At 45.9% G+C, this 6,000-nt stretch overlaps 1 long non-coding RNA gene across 1 annotated transcript in view; it reads left to right on the top strand.

The window, feature by feature from the left end:
- The first annotated feature begins 1,479 nt into the window (after window positions 1–1,479).
- The window catches only part of LOC140694853 (uncharacterized), a 28,403-nt gene continuing 23,882 nt past the window's right edge, over window positions 1,480–6,000 (top strand). Inside the window, exon 1 of the long non-coding RNA XR_012070496.1 lies at window positions 1,480–1,638. This is a non-coding gene — a long non-coding RNA (uncharacterized lncRNA). The remainder of the gene's footprint in view (window positions 1,639–6,000) is intronic.

The following is a 6,000-nucleotide window of genomic DNA, read 5'->3' as shown; positions in this document are numbered from 1 at the left end:
TGGCCCCGGTGTACTCCAAAACATGGTGTGGTTTTACTGGGTTATCTGTGTCTTTCATGGGCCCTGCAAAGTTCTCGGCTTTGTGAAATGGGGAACTAAGGAACTCCCACCCATGGCTGTAACTCCCAGGGTTTGCACCCTTACGGGTTTTGAGGATTTGCTGGCAACTCATTCTTTTTCACTGGGTCATTTCTCGGTTACACCTGCAGTCCTGTGACTTCCTTATCAGAACTGCTCCTTACGTTCGGGATTTAGTGAAAGATGCCATTTTAGCCTGTAAGTTCATGTTCAGGGAGGAGGAGGAAGAAGCACAGATCAGAAATGCTGTTTTGCTTTTTTTATTATTGTTTTCATAAGCCGTCTCCTGTTGTCGAATGGACACTGAGCAAATGAATGACTGTTACACTCCCATTTGAAGGATGAGAAAAACGACACTCAGGGAGAGGAGGCAAACTTCCTGAGGTTCCAAAGACCAAAAGGGATGAGCACAGAATAAGATCCCCCCAAATTTCTTGGCTGTCATTCGCCTTTAGGTCAATGACAGAGTGCCGTGTGTAGTAGTAAAGTTGTAGCGTGCTTTTAAAAGGGTGCAGATGTTCTTGTTTTGTTTATAAAATCACAGTGTTTTGTCTGAGACTCTGAAAAAGAGAAATGGGTTAGAAAATGTTGGTTTCTCATCCTTGGTCCTTCCTCCCCTTCACAGATATGGACCCTTCCATCTGTAGCAGGAATAAGACAGCCCCAGCCTTCCCATCTCATGAGATCAGTACTCATTCATTTCATTCCTGCCCACCAGTAGGTGATAAAGCACAGCAAGATTTTCATGTCCTGCTTCACTGATTCTTGTGAAATTAGGTGTTTGAAGATAGAAACTCATGAAAGGAAGCTGCCTTTTTTTATATAAAGTGCAGTAATTTTCCTAGCAGAGAAGGAAATTGAGGATTTTCTTCATTGAAAATCAATAGAGATTTCAAGAGCATCTGTATTTCTGATGCATAGATTAAAATGACAAAATCTAGAGGGATTACCGAAACACAAGGAAGATACCAAAAGTGTCTTTAAAGAGCTTTTCTAAGACTGGGCTTGTAAAGAGACTGTTAGTTGACAGAGACCCTCTTCTCACCCATAGTCCCTCTCCTTAGGTTGGAAAGGGCCTGCGCTTCCCATGTGTGCATTCCTGGTGCTTCAAGTGAGTTGTAGGTTAGGGCGGTGCACATGGTGCTCCCTTCAGTTTGTCCATCCTAAGTAACCCCTGGCAGTCAGAGGGCGAGTGTGTTCCAACGACGTGAACCATTCACCATGCTCTCCGTGGTGTGTGCTCATCTCAGCTCATCCAGGCTCAGGTGATGGCAGAGCAGAGAGTGGTGGCAAGAGGTCAGCCATGAGTAGGAGGGAGCAACTGGAGTGAGCTGGGGCCCAAGTGGCTAGGAGTTCCAGGTTGAATTCCCAGGACTTCCCACAGCTCATTCATTCAGCTAATACTTCTTCTGCACCTGTCATGTGCTGGTGCTTCCATTGTGAACAGAACCAAATCCCTGTCCTCATGAAGATGACGTTCTAGTGGACATAAGAAATGATAAACGCAGAAGCAGATCCACGTCAGGACACATGAGTGCCGTCTACTTTGGAGTGCACAAGGTGAGATCCTTTGGGAAGGAATGTATGATACAGGAAAATGTGGGGGAGAGGATGGCCATATCCCAGGTCTTATTTGGGTCCCTGAGATGCACCTCGTGATGTGTGGGTCCTTGGTTTGCACAGGAACGAATCCAAGAGAGAGCCACAATTCAGTAAATGTAGATTTATTCAGAGAGATATATACTCCACAGACAGAGTGGGCTGTTTCAGAAGGCAACAGAAAGGCCATGAGGCGTGAGGGTTGGGTGTTCCAGTTTAAAGGAAAAGTAGATACACACTCCACAGACATAGTGTGGGCTGTCTCCCTCAGCAGAGAGAGCAGCCACGAGGTGTGGTTGTTAGTTTTTATGCCCTCAGTATCTTCATATGCTAATAAGTGGGAGGAATATTCCAACCGCTTTGGGGAAGGTGTTGCGATTACCAGAAATTGGGCCACCACTCACCCTTTGACCTTTCATGGTCAGCCTTGAACCTGTCCTGGCACCTGTGGGAGTGCCATATAGCATCCTGCTGTATTTCAGTGAGTGTGTATTGAAGCTCAAGATCTACTGGGAGTTGACTTTTCCACCGTCTCGGTGCTAATGGCTGTGCCATTCTTTTAATGGCAGTGCCCTTCCCCCTTCCCTCCTGTCTCATGAAGGAGCTCTGGACTGATTGCACAATTGCAGAGCAGGGGATAGAGTGGAAAGAACTTCATAAGTGGAAGGTGGAAGGCAGTGTTGGTAGTAGAATTCTCAAGTCAATTATAAAGTAAGGGTCTTCTGTTTGCTGGGATTACCTGGTGTCAAATTAGGGAGCTGTGAGCCTTGGGGACTTCAGTGAGTGGGTGGCTCACTGTATATACTGTGTTGCTTCTTAGGCGGCTCAAGAACAGTTGGCTTATAGGTGACCCATTCACTCAAGCAGGGGTCTTTTTGGGGATTTTCTGCACTTGAGGATAACATGGGTCACATGGGGGGGCAGGACCAGCCAGTCACAGCTTGGTCCACAGTCACCTAGTGCCCTCGCGGCTTTCATCCCATGGATGCGTCACCTCCCCCTCGATGGGGACAAGGTCACAAGTGGTGGGGCAGCTTCTCAGTGGCGAAGGCATTGCTCTCCAGACCCAACACTCAACAGCATGGACCCCTGGTGTTGGCCACAGTCTTGGCTAGATGAGGCTGTTGAGTAGCTGAGCTCATGAGACGTGGGTGCCATGCTTCCACTCTCACCAAGAGCTCTACTTTTGAAGGTTCTGGTCAGACAGCCATAAATACTCCCTAGCCCATAAACAAAGAACAGTCCCTTTCACTCGGGGAAGGGCACACAGAAGGAGAACGGATCATCCCAAGAGCAGGAGAGGCCAAATCAGTCCTGCCATCAGGGGTCTGACAGACGAGCCAGCTCAGTTCCTCTTACTAGTTGTTTACTTGGAGGATCTGGGGTATTTTGGTGACCTGCAAGTGTCAGGAAATAGTACACGAGGGCTTTGTAGATTTTCTGGTCCGGTGTTAACTCACCCCATTGTAGCTGTTGTGCAAGGAAACAAAACTTGGTGGACAACAGGCCATGGCCTCTGCTCCCTGGTGGAGCCTGGAGATTACAATGTTAAGAACGACTGCGGGGGCATCATTTCTATGTTGAGAGGCCAGATGGCCTTACATATCTCTCATGCTGGATGTCTAAGTTGCAAAGGAAAACTGGATTTCATCCAGCTCTCCAGCCAAGGAGGAGACCACAAGTGGCCTCCCCCACCAACTGTGAGCTCTTTGCCTCCACTGACAGCAGCATGTATAGCAAAAAGCTGGGCTGCCACCTGCGTTTCCGTGTAAACATCCGAGTAGCCACAGCAATGGCCTCGTGAGCGATGGTGTGCCCAAGGAAGCGCTGTGTGGGACAGAGGGAGGAGTGCTGGGGTCAGACACCGGGAGGGCAGGCAGGCAGTGAGGACATCTGTGCAGTGCAGGTGCCATGGAACTGAGCCAAAGGGAGGCTGGTTTTGAAGCAGGGAGCCTGGGCAGTGCCGTGTTGTTCGTAAGAAGATCCTGGGCTCTGGATCCAAGAAGTCATTGGCTTGATTCCTGACCTCAACCCTCATCTTGGGCAAATGTTTGAAGCTTTCTGTGCCTCTGTTTCTTGGTGTCCCAAATGGGGACAATAGTAGCAATTACCTCTGAGAGTCAGGAGCGCCTTTATAGATGTCATTTCATTACGCTCACAGCAGCCCACGAGCACTGTGCTAGGTCCCCCGTTTTACATGTGGCAGACGAGTAATTTTTAATCAGTAATCATGCAACTAAGAATGGTCATAATCAGCATTTGAATTTGATCCCTGTGTCCAGATAATTTCTATTCTCACTCAGTATTACTGGAATACTAGTAAAGTCAGAACAAACACTGCTGGGAAGTGGGTGCTTGAAACATGTTTGACATCTTTGCCATTGGGGAGTGTTGAGTTCACATTCCTCACAGCCCTTCCGAGGCTCCCTGCGTCTCCGGCTGCCCCTGGTGGGGTCTACAGGGCTCTGGGCAGCTTCTCCTTGTTCTCTAACCCCAAGGCTCTCTGCTCTCTGCAGGTTGATTCTCAACCCTGACTGCTGGGTAGAGCTAACGTCTAAAAACAAAAAAAGGTGGGGAGGGTATGGCTTAGTGGTAGAGCACGTGCTTAGCATGCAAGAGGTCCTGGGTTCAATTCCCAGTACCTCCATTAAAATAAATAAAGCTCAATACTCCCCACAAAAATAAAAGAAGTATTTAAAAAATAATAAACAGTACAAAGGCCCCACTCCAGGCTGTGGTGCACTATTTTTTAAAGGCTCCCAAATGCATCCCATATGCAGGAGGGTGAGAGCTATCCCTATACACCACTTGTGAGCTTGTCCACTCACACCAATTAGCCTCTTGAAACAGGAAACTACTTGGCTCAGCCTAGAACTTTCTCCCGATTTCTAGACTTTTATTTGCCTACTGCACATCTCTCCTGGAGCCCACAGGCACCCAGCCAGAACTGAATCAGTTGTCTCCTCTCATGACTTGCCCCTCTTCCTGCCCTTCTTTTTTTTTTTAACATTTTTTATTCATTTATAATCATTTTACAAGGTTGTGTCAAATTCCAGTGTTCAGCACAATTTTTTAGTCATTCATGGACATATACACACTCATTGTCACATTTATTTCTCTGTGATTTATCATAACATTTTGTGTATATTTCCCTGTGCTATACAGTGTAATCTTGTTTATCTATTCTACAATTTTGAAATCCCAGTCTATCCCTTCCCACCCTCTACCCCCCTGGTAACCACAAGTTTGTATTCTCTGTCCATGAGTCTATTTCTGTCCTGTATTTATGCTTTGTTTTTGTTTGTTTTTGTTTTTTAGATTCCACATATGAGTGATCTCGTATGGTATTTTTCTTTCTCTTTCTGGCTTACTTCACTTAGAATGACATTCTCCAGGAGCATCCATGTTGCTGCAAATGGCATTATGTTGTTAGTTTTTATGGCTGAGCAGTATTCCATTGTATAAATATACCACGTCTTCTTTATCCAGTCACCTGTTGATGGACATTTAGGCTGTTTCCATGTTTTGGCTATTGTAAACAGTGCTGCTATGAACATTGGGGTGCAGGTGTCATCCTGAAGTAGATTTCCTTCTAGGTACAAGCCCAGGAGTGGGATTCCTGGGTCATATGGTAAGTCTATTCCTAGTCTTTTGAGGAATCTCCGCACTGTTTTCCATAGTGGCTGCACCAAACTGTATTCCCACCAGCAGTGTAGGAGGGTACCCCTTTCTCCACAGTCTCTCCAGCATTTGTCATTTTTGGATTTTTGAATGACGGCCATTCTGACTGGTGTGAGGTGATACCTCATTGTAGTTTTGATTTGCATTTCTCTGATAATTAGTGATATTGAGCATTTTTTCATGTGCTTTTTGATCATTTGTATGTCTTCCTTGGAGAGTTGCTTGTTTAGGTCTTCTGCTCATTTTTGGATTGGGTTGTTTATTTTTTTCTTATTGAGTCGTATGAGCTGCTTATATATTTTGGAGATCAAGCCTTTGTCGGTTTCACTTGCAAAAATTTTCTCCCATTCCATAGGTTTTCTTCTTGTTTTATTTCTGGTTTCCTTTGCTCTGCAGAAGCTTGTAAGTTTCATTAGGTCCCATTTGTTTTTTCTTGCTTTTATTTCTTCTAGGAGAAAATTTTTGAAATGTATGTCAGATAATGTTTTGCCTATGTTTTCCTCTAGGAGGTTCCTGCCTTTCTTATTTCAGGGAATGGCATTATAAATTAGACACTGCCAAAGCCAGAAAGCTGGTCGGCATCTTTGTCCCCTTCCTGCCCTTCCATCACACCTGTGGCCAATCCGTCCACCTGCTGAAATG

The sequence above is a fragment of the Vicugna pacos genome, unplaced genomic scaffold (genome assembly GCF_048564905.1).
Source record: "Vicugna pacos unplaced genomic scaffold, VicPac4 scaffold_105, whole genome shotgun sequence".
Lineage (NCBI taxonomy): Eukaryota > Metazoa > Chordata > Mammalia > Artiodactyla > Camelidae > Vicugna > Vicugna pacos.
Note: the sequence above shows the minus strand (reverse complement) of the source record. Positions and strands in the feature narration are given on the sequence as shown.